We start from the raw sequence: 10,841 nt of genomic DNA, 5'->3' as shown, positions 1-10,841 counted from the left end.
CTGTGTCCATTCCCTGTGTCATCAGCCTTCAAACTTCAACACCAAGCCTTATCCACATCGCTGCCAGAATTTTCTTTCGAAATCACACATCCGATCAGTTTATTCTTCTGTTCAAAAACACATGACAATGTCCAAACACCTTAACCTAGAAATAAGGTCTTTTATGAAACGGTCCCAATTTATTCTTTCAAACTGAGTTCTTGTTACAGTTATGCATCCTACGTTTCAATTATATGGAACCACTTGCTTGTCTTTGCGCTCTTTCCTCTAGCTGGAATGCTGTTGCTTTTATGTCTCCTGCTATTCAAATCCTAACTATCCTTTCAAGGAAGGCCCAGTTCACAGGCAACCTCCTCTGAACTCTTACAAAACATTATTTGTTCATCTCAAGGCATTGAGCACTTCCCATCTTGGAGTATGGCTAGTGTGACCCGTATCTTCTTTCTTCTACATTATGTGTTACTTGAAGGAAGAGGCCATGTCTGATTCCCTTTCCCTTTGTATGATCTAGAGAACTTACAACGGTGCTAGGCACAGAGTTAGTTCTCAATAAGTATGTGATGTGAATGGTCAGTTTTCCAGACTCTGTGTTCCCTCTGCTACAGTAGATCACATTATAGGAAGGTCTACCTACCTAAGGCAAAGTCATATTCTTTTATATTTTTTCGCTTTTGTGTGAAAATGATTTTTATGGGCCAGGAAGAATCACAATGTTATTAGCAATAACGCCCAAATTAATAATACATGTCTCCTATTACTGCGGAAGCTACATTTCTTCTTTTTTTTTTTAATGCCACGATTTTTATCGCAACATGGCCATTTCTGCGGGAGGGGGAGTTTCGTTTCCAAAACACTCCATTTGAGGCTCTTTTATATAGAGGTTGCCATCATGGCTGATATTCAGAACATCTTTACTGCTGCGAGACTTACTTGGTACGCACGGAAGTCCTACACCTGTTCACTCGATGGAAAACAAAACAGCATTGGCAACAGCTATTTAGCTCTTTCTTTTGAGATACGAGGCTAACTAGGATAAGTCAATGACGCAGCTAGCACAACTTAATTGTCATTCTTTTCGGGGGGTGGGGAGCTAAATTCGTTACCATAGAAGTGCTTTCAATGCATAGTGTATATATCCGTGCTGCCATATCGCAAAGATAGGCTTGCCGAGGCAGGTGAGGTGTATGAATGCTGGAGCCTCACAGACCTGCAGTCAAGTCCAAGTGTAAATAATACTGACGTTTACCATCTGACCAGTGGATAATACTTTCGAGGCGTTAATCAGCTTACCCTTTGCAGTCTTCTAAGCTGTTCGCGTTGGCAATCACATTCATTGTAGTGCTCGCTGCAAGGGAGGCGTATTAGCAGTTACTGTGGCTAAAGCATGATGGGAAGGCATTCCTTGGGTTCACATCAAAGTAACAGGACCAAACGGTCTAATGTCAATCACTGGTAGGCCGCTGCTTACATGAATCACATTTCCTTCATTCATTTTGTTGGAAGGACCCAGTAGGAAAAGGAAAAAAACCAAAACCAAAACCTAATATTATTATAGTGGACCGAGCTGGCGAAATGGAAGATCCTAAAGATCCAGACAGCAACTTGATTGCCATTGTATAAGGGCTTTCCTCCACGTGGAACTACTACGTTTCCTCCCAAATTCTCTCCTAGTGTCGAACGGTCCTTAACGTCGTCCCAGCCATTTACTCGCCACTCACGTTGAATACCTGTAAATTTCTTGTTACTGACATCTTTAGAGCTGGCATGAATAATCTTGCTTTTTAAAGGCGCACTTCCAGAAGCGCAGAATATAAATACTGGGTCTTCTTTCTTGGACTGCTTTGTTTCGTACGTGGCACTGTACAGAGCATACCAGCGATCATTTGGAGGGAGCAACTTCACAGAAGATGGGCAGCGGTCCTCTACGGTACCACCAAGATCCGCTTTGCTTCCTCTACGCTTATCTGTCTCTTGTCATTGCTTATACAGAAGAGAACGGCTTTCTTCTTTTTTGGGGGATCTCTTCTTACGTAGAAGGTTTCCTTATTTTCATGTCATTAAAAACTTCGATGGCATCATCATTCACTGTAACTCCAGGAGCCATAGTGCCTGCAGCTGTGGCTGTGCTGGGGGCTTGGACTCAGTGGCAATGGGGCAAGCAGGAGTGGCGGGAGGGCAGTGGCAAGTGCAGGCCCATAGGGAGTTGCAGCCGGAGAGGTGGCACCCTAAGCCTCATTTCGCAAGCACGTTTTCAAAGCTGTGTAGGTGATTTCCATTATGAAAGGCAAAAGGAAACTGAGGCACATGAGATTTGATAAATGCCTTGTCTCAGATCACATATTAAATGTACTAGGAATTTTTTTTATTGCTGCATAAATTCTCACAAATGTAGCACTTAAAATAACACCCATGAATCAACTCACGGTTCTGTAGGTCCGAAGTCCTGGTGGGTCGAGCTGCGTTCTGTGCTCGGGGTCTCACAAGGCCAAAATCAAGGTGTCAAGCTGACTGCTCTTTTATATGCAGTTCATGGGGGAAATTCACTTCCAAGTTCACTGGCTGTTGACCGAATTAATTTCTGAGGTACCCATTTTCTTGCTGGCTGTCAGCTGGAGATCATTTCTACAGTCCACTGTCCACGTGGCTGCCTCCGCCTCCAAGTCACTGGTATACCAAATCCCCCCTTCACATCTATCTGGTACCAGGTAAATAAAAGTCTGATTTCAAAGGGCTTGTGTGATCAGACCCCTCTTAAAAATCAGGGATGCCATATAACATAATCTAATCATGGGGATGAGACAGTTACAGGTTTGAAACACACTCAAGGAGGAGGGGATCACACAAGGACAGGGTCGCTAGGGTAATTTTAGAATTCTGCCTACCATGGTAAGTGATCAGTGAAGCGAGGCTTTTAACTAGGTGGGACATACTTTAAAAATATAAAAATTCGATCTGGGTAAAATACATTTGTATTAAAATGGAGTGGGTAGACATGGTTTAGCTTACTCTAAAATAGAAAGAGAAATATGAAATAAGGATCATCCTTTCTAGTTATATATTATTCATGGTCATGTAAAAGGTCTAGAGAAAAGTTTAAAGAGATGCCGGCCCTGTCTCCAACTCGAGTCTGTAGACTCAGTTCACCCATCTGCAAAATGAGGTTGGACTGAATCATTTACGAGCTGCCATTCATTTGAAACAGTTGATGGTTCTACTTCTCATTCATCGCTCTGTACTATTCTTCCGGGTTAAAGGTGAACTTTCCAAGAATCTGTATTTGACGATGGGAACTGAGAAAGTGAAACCAACGCAGGAGTCAATCACAGAAACATCTGAATCTAAAAGAGACTTCTTTTATTACAGTTTTCTGCAGGTCTGTAAACGGTAGAATAAATCTCAAAGTTCCTACCATACAGTGAGACTTTAAAAAGTCTCCTTTCTGAATAATTAAATAACTACATTGTTGACAGCCCGCTCTATATACACTTAGTATTTCCTACTGCAAGTGAATTTCAAGCATCAGAAGACAGCTTGGACTGAGTAGGTGGCCTTTAAGATTTCCTTCGAACCTGAAATCCTAAGATATAAATACAAGATCCAAGATCCGAGATCCATAGCTTTGACTACCAATCAGCTTACAGACACAGGAAATTATTTGGGAAATAAAAGAGGTAAAAATGTGTTTCTGTTCCCTGGTTTACAGTCATCTGGCTGAAATCGACTTAATTCACTTTAAAAGCACAAGAACTTACACCCCAAACTTTAATTAATAAAAATATGAAATTACATATTTGTACCCAAAAATATCATATATACTGTTAGATAAAAACAAACAACCAACCAAACAAAAAAAACTGAGGCCCAACCCTCCTCCATTCCTCTCCATGACCCACTTTGAACAACTTGAAGTGAATTCTGCCACAGCTTTTCTATGCACATAAAAACATATGCAGACATGTACATTCGAATGCATGTACGTTCGATTTTTTTTTTTTACAAAAGCCAGATACTAAACATACTGATTTGAATCTGCTTTCGTCACTCAGCAATACAGTACGTCAGTGTACGCAGACCTGCCTGATATAATGGCCGCATAGTATTCCATATCATGAACATACCATAATTTAATAATTTCTCCAGGCGATGACATGAAAAAATCATGTTTCAGACAAATAAAGTAAATAAATAGAACCAGTTCATCGTTAAGATTTGTCATTTAGCTTCACGCTTCTTTTGAAATAAATTAATCAGTATCGCAAAATCTCTAAATTTAAAATTTATAGTTCTAAGCAGCCAAAAAATGCCTTTAAAATTGTGTTCACTTGTAAAATAGTAAACTGCATGGACTTTGATTATTTTTACTGTAGAATAAATACATATCGAGCACCTTTTTGGTGCCAGGCATGGGACTAGGCACAAGAGGAGAGAGACAAGTACAGGTTCAGAAACTAATAAACTCCTGTATTTCTCCTCAAGGGTCTTACACTCTAGTAACTAGAAGACAGACAGAGGCTCTAACATTCGAACACAACGTTAATGATTTATAACTTGCTCAAAGTGGGCTTTCTGAAATAAGCGACCTGAATCTAGTTCCCTAACCAGCCCCTTCAATCGAACCCAGTCTCAGAGTCTCGTTTCAGTGGTAAAATCACTATGCCATGAAACTCTCCACTGGGCATCCTGCACTTCCCATGTAACGAAAGGACCAAATGATTTCCCACTGTCCCGTGCTCTTATGAAGTATAGAGTAAGTACATAATCTACGGTGCTAAAGGACGGTATCTACACAGCACCATTACCTAGATAACGTAGAGCTGAGACAACATTCACTAATGCCACAAATAGGTAAAAAGCCGAGTACAAAGGAGCAAGTGATGACACGCATACCACCCACTTCCTTAACTATAAATAGCCCTCTTCTCTAATTAATACCCATTTCTAGTCTATTTGGGTACTTCCTCTGGATAATTCCTTTCATATCCCGCTTCCTCCCTCACTTATCTATGAACAAGGGACATTTCATGAGCTCCACTGTCGCAGGTGGCCAGTGGCTATACGTTGGGCAGCGTGGATCTAGACTGAGCCCTAGGATTCTCCTCTGTTCATTACACAGGCAGTGAGGGAAATGGCTGCTACAGAAATGACCATCCTGCTTGCGTGGGCATCACAAGAGAACATTCTTTGCCTCGGACTTTGCCTTGAGTAGAAAAAAGGTGGAAAAATTGAGGTGAGGGAGGGGATGGGGAGAGACCTAGAAAAAGGCTGTGATTCTAGTTGGAGCCAAGTAATTCCATATTACTAAAATAATATTTGAAGTCATGTTGTACCTTCTTATAGGTAAACTAGGCAAAAGACCAAAGACTACTTTTCAAATCAGAATTAAAAACTAATTGCTTCGAAGCGCTGGGGGTGGGGAAAAAAAAAAGCACTGAGTGCTTATTTAAGCAGTGGATTTTCAGTACTTTTTGGACTGCTGTCCCTGTGACACACTTCTTTCCTCATCTCTGCACGTGGCAGTGCCGGGCGATCTCACATCCATTTTCCCCTTTCTTCTCAGAAGAACCCTGAGGAATAATTAAGATGACTATCCCCATCTCAAAGATGAACAACCTAAGGCTCGTGGGGAAGAAGTGACTTGCCCGAGGCCATAAACATTGTGGTTACGTTGGTAGTCAAGGCATCTGGGACACTGAGATCTTGTACAAGCGTTCTGTGCCTTTGATCAAAAGTGCATTTGGTCCGCCAAGATGATTTTTATCCGGAAAGAACGCATGTGCCGTTAACCATGCGGTGGATGGATAATTCTATTTTTCCTCTTCCAGCCGGCCCTGCTTGAGCTCATCTATCCAAAAAGCAAGGGATATGTAGTTTCTACGGCGTGACTAGCAGAACGCTCTGCGTAGGAGGGGTGGGCACTCACCTGGGAAGCGGTTACTAGGCCAGGGAGCAGAGAGCCGTGGGCCACTGTGAGCTGCCTGTTCTGCAGTGGGCATCGAAAACCTCTCTGGAGAGCCTGTGTGTCAGCTTCTGTGAAGGAGCCAGTGGTGTGGCTAGAGTGCAAATGAGAGCAGGGCCGGGCCGTGCTGACGGAGCTCCCGTGGCTCACGACTGCTCATCTGAGGCTCCCGGTGTTACACGTCTGTTCTTACTACAAGCGCCTAAGACAATTTTTTTATACTTAGCTATGCTCCTAAAGGTTGAAAAGGGCAAACGCAGATACAAAGCAAGGTCATGGGACCTTAGGGAACGCTCCAGAGCAGGGATGGGCAAACTATGGAGCGCATGCCAAATGCGGCTTGCTACCTTTTTTTCTTTTCTGGAAAGTTGTACTGGAACACAGCCAGACCTACTTGTTTATGTACTGTCTATAGCTGCTTTTGTGGTATAATAGCAAAGCTGAGCAGTTGCGACAGACACCGCATGGCCCACGAAGCCTAAAATACCATCTGGGTCCCTGCGGAAAAAGTTTGCTGAGCTCTGTTCAAGAGAGGGTGCCGGAAGCTTTTCCCCCATGCCAGTAAAATGACTTTTGAAAGAAGTTGCCATGCTGAGCAGACTACTTCCTAGCCATGTAATTTGGGGCAAGTCATCGACCTATTTCTCCCCTGTAAAATGGGTGTGATGTGGATGTGAGTTCCAGTATGAAACCGAGCCATACTTCAGTGCATAAAATGACGCTTGACGCACGGTACCTAGAGAAAGAACCAGAACGACAGCTCTTAAAGCAATCATTACGTTTCAGTGCCAATTAGGGGCCACAAATTTGCTTGAACTGCCTAAGATCCCTACGTGTGACTATTCAAGTGAGATTTCTGAAGGAATGATGCAACTAGTTTCTCCAGAGAAATGGCACGTACTGTCTGGTGCTCACTCATCTACCTATGCTTAAAATGAGTGTGCGAAGATTGTGTGGCTTGATAATCTAATTATCCATCTGGCTAGCCTCTTCCAGGGTTGCGTGGGCAATGTGAATACACACAGCCTGAACACAGGCACGACCCTTTAAGCAGATAACATGTTTAAAGTGTGTGTGTGTGTGTGTGTGTGTGTGTGTGTAATTGCTTAAGGAGGCCAAGGTAGATTTTAGGACTTTTTAAAACCAGATATTTAAAATAATATAGCTTTGCATAAAGTAGATTTTTAAATGCTTTATCTATATTCACTGAAAAAGAGAAATAAATTGAAAAACAAATCGCTCATCTGGAAGGCTACACGAATAAATTAAAAAAAGTGGAGTCATCAAGGAAATCGTCTCCCTCACTGGAAAGAGGCCATCATGCGGTGTCGTAGGTTTATAAGCTTTTCGTACTGGAAAATTCTTTAAAGATTGTGTGATTGGATCTATCCTTTTGTAATGAGAAGACCGAGGCCCAGCAAAGTGTTCAATGACTTGGAGGTTAGTGGTCAAGGCGAGGCTGGAGTCTGAGCTTCTTGGATTCTGCTGCACCAGGGTTTCTCAATCTCCACATGATTGACATTTGGGGCTAGATCATTCTTGGTTGTGGGGGCTTGCTTTGTGCATCACAAGGGTGCTTAGCAGCAGCTTTGGCCTCTACACTTACTACCAGGAACACCGATCTACCCCAGATGTAACAAAATTATCCCCAGACATAGCCAAGTGTCGTAGAAGGAGCCCGGTGAACTTGACCTCAATGAGAACCACTGAGCTACGTTAGGCTAGTCATCACCCCACCCCCGCCAGCAGCTTTACCCAGATATAACTGACATAACATTGTGCATGTTTAAGTACACAACTCAATGATTTGGTACATCTATATATTGTGAAATGATTATTACGATAGGGTTAGCTAACACCTCCGTCACCTCACAAAATTACTTTTTTTTTGTGATGAGAACATTTAAGATCTAATCTCTTGTCAACTTTGGAGTAATAATACAGTATTGTTAACCAGTCATCGCGCTGTACGTTAGGTCCCCAGGATTTATGCAGCTTATAACTGAAAGCTTGTACCATCTGACTGACATCCCCCGCCCCCCGCCATTCCCACCCCTCAGCCCCTGGCAACCACTGTTCTGTTTCTACAATTCAGCTTTTTCAGATTCCACGTATAAGGGATGTTACACAGTATTTGCTTATTTTTGTCTGACATGTCACTTATCCTGGTACTAATGTAATAGTGTTTTATTCCCCTTATGTTTTGAAGAAAAATAAGAGACATTTTTAAAATGCAGAGTACTCAAAGAAAAACAAGGATAAGAGCGAAGGTAACCCAGACTCCTAGGATTAGTAAAGCGATAGAAAATATAAGATTTTACACAGTAATAAGAATAAATGAAATCTTTCACTGTTCGAATTTAAGTGAATAGATGGACTAGTCAGCTACTTCTCTGAAATCCATCACCAAATCCAAAATTTCATGACCAATGAGGTCAAAAGTCCTTCCATGAATATTTTGAATTCAATGGGAAACGTATAATAGAATAATGAAAAGAGAAAAAAGATCATTTACACATGATATCAAATATATGTGGGATATAAACCTAAAAGCAAAAATGAACAGGACAGAGACTCACGGACATGGACAATGGACTAGTGGCTACCAGAGAGGCGGGGGGAGGGAGAGGTAGACAGGGGGAAAATTTTTAAATTATTTCTTTAATTAAAAAAATTAATTAAAAAAGATCATTTAGATTTAAAATAATCTTCATCTGAGCTTGATTGAAATATGAAGTAAGATTATACCTTCCATTGTACAGTATTCATAGATAATGTCATCCTATAACCTTTCTAAAAAGTTAGAAAAACAGGCTGTAGCAGCTCATGATTTTCTCAAACTCATTTTACTGCTAACTTCGTTGATATTCAGTATGAGGGTTTTCTAAATCTTCAATTACTAAAAAAAATGTTAGCTGTGACACAGCATCCATCAACAATCCTTCCACAGAACTTTAAGTGTTCAAGCTAAGACCTTTCAAGTAATCTCAGAATGTTTTAAGAATCAGATTTAAGCACTCGTGAGGCTCGTTTTAATTCAATAGACTTCCAGCCTAAATCAAAGCCACAACTCTGTGCAGATCTGAAATGGCAACTGTCTTCCTTCGGAATCCATTGAATTCTATACTGGAAAATGATTTTTTAATTTCCTAATTATCAGTAGATAAGAGGAAGAGACTGAAGACTGCATTGGTCCCGTAAGGCAGTTAAGTTTCTCACATCAATTTAAATAAGTGTTGTTTTTATTTCGCTGTAGTTTAAAATAAAATTTGTTTATTTTTAAGTTTTGTTTGTTTGACTTGGTTAATGCTAAGCTACAAATACTTATTTGGTTGAATCATTTATGTTTGTTGTTGAGATAATGTTTTTCACTTTCATTAAATAGTAGTATTATAAAGACCTGTTTATTCAGGGGATCTATTGTTTACCACATATATTATGGTAAAAACAGCTCCAATTATCCATAATTTCTCTATTACATTGGAAATGGTTCTTTTCCCAAAGCTTAACAAAGATCTAAAATAACCAAATCATTCTTCGGTTTTCTCTGATTAAATACTTTTGATTCCTACAGTTAAATGAATAGGCAGAAACAGTTACTTTTCTTGGAAATTAATATGAAAACATTAAGTACTGCCTTAAATGTATTATGTGCCTTCTAAAATTAAAATCACCTATGTATGAGCTGCAAAAATATGTTCAATGTTATAAAAATGTTACTTTACTTTTTGAGGAAAAACATTTATACCCGAGGAAAAAAAATCCATGTGCATTTCCCATTGTCATATGTAGTGGTTTAATGTTCTGTTGTGTAGAAATCATTTACAGAAACTTACTACGGGGACCGATTCTAGAACACCCAAAGCCACTAGCTGAAGTTTGGAAAGTCAAGTAAGGGAAAGATTCCAGAGAAGAAGCTAAAGAGAAAGGTCTATTTCAGAAACGACTTGGGCCTTCAATCAACAAGTATAAAGGCTAAAAAGAAATCAAATACAAAGGAGTCTAAGAGAATTAAAAATGCTGCGCCTTTTAAGAACTAAAGTGAGAAGGAAAACAATAGTCTTAACACTGGTGAAACATTGAAACTTTGATCCTTAAATCGGCGGGGAATGGCCTGGAGAAGATAGAATTAAAATAGCATCAAAGTAAAAGAGTTATGTTGTAGACTTTTGCGGTAGTTAAGATTATGTTTCCTTGGCACTTTTTTACTTTTTTAAAAATAGAAATGCTAGAGTGGCATTTCTTTGGGCTTTCTTTGCATTTATTCAAACTGCAATGCTATCGAAGCAAGAGGTACCAAAAATCAGTTGCTAGTAATGACTCAATGAAATACAGTTGGCGGAGGTAACTAAGATATATTCAAAGCTCTACAGCGATAAGAATATCACAAAAACCTTTATAAGCAGTTGATACTAGGATAATTTAAATAGATGCATCTGCAGTCTTACCCATAATGGCATGTAGATAAAAAAAAGTTATCTCTAGGAATATTGCTAAAACAAGAAATGAACAAGAAACATGATGTGATATGCAATCGATTCACTTTATAATCTCCCAAGAATGTCAAATGTATGAAGGGAAACACATTTCCTCTATTAATCCCAGAAGTGTGTGTTTATTATACAGTTTGTAGAGAGATCAATGTATATAAATCCAACCATGTCTGAACTGTATTCAGGGAGCTTTCCCTGTAAAATGAATCGTATTCAAAATATTTCAAGAAAATGAAAATGAGGAAAATGGTGCCCTAATTCTTTGTATAAATCTGGATTTTCCTATATTTTGGTTGCCTAGTATGAGAAATGCCTGTAGACTTTACACTCTTACCTATTGTTTAGACCATATCTCTGCCAGCTTGCGCGCGCACGCTCGCGCGCGCTCTCTC

The 10,841-nt window shown here is 40.1% G+C and overlaps 1 pseudogene; it reads right to left on the bottom strand.

Annotated features, from left to right (window-relative positions):
- Positions 1–1,488: 1,488 nt before the first annotated feature.
- Positions 1,489–2,104, bottom strand: LOC102893971 (annotated as a pseudogene).
- Between the last annotated feature and the right edge of the window lie 8,737 nt (positions 2,105–10,841).

This window comes from Pteropus alecto, unplaced genomic scaffold (assembly GCF_000325575.1).
Source record: "Pteropus alecto unplaced genomic scaffold, ASM32557v1 scaffold312, whole genome shotgun sequence".
Lineage (NCBI taxonomy): Eukaryota > Metazoa > Chordata > Mammalia > Chiroptera > Pteropodidae > Pteropus > Pteropus alecto.
This window is presented reverse-complemented; position numbering and strand designations above follow the sequence as displayed.